Genomic DNA, 377 nt, shown 5'->3' with positions numbered 1-377 from the left:
AATAACTCATAACCAATAACAAGACACTTTATTGTAATTCCTAGGGAGAACGACCCGAGGTTTAAATACTTCGGTTTATAGAATTTAGGGGTTTGTACTTGTGACAAACAAATTTTTGCATGAAAGGATTATTGTTGGTTTGGAGACTATACTTCAACGAGATTTTATTTGTGAAATTCTAAACCGTCAAAAATCCGTTCGTCAATGTTGCCGAAATTTTATAAAAATTAGAGATTTTGTTTATATGATTATTTAAAAAGATTTAGATTCAAAGGTTATATGGTTTGATTTTGAGTTATTAAGAAAATGAGCATGTTTTAAGTTTAGTTCATTTAGAAAAGAATGAATTATGTTTTGAATTGGAACTATTGATGGAC

This window comes from Arachis ipaensis, chromosome B10 (genome assembly GCF_000816755.2).
Source record: "Arachis ipaensis cultivar K30076 chromosome B10, Araip1.1, whole genome shotgun sequence".
Classification (NCBI taxonomy): domain Eukaryota; kingdom Viridiplantae; phylum Streptophyta; class Magnoliopsida; order Fabales; family Fabaceae; genus Arachis; species Arachis ipaensis.
Note: the sequence above shows the minus strand (reverse complement) of the source record.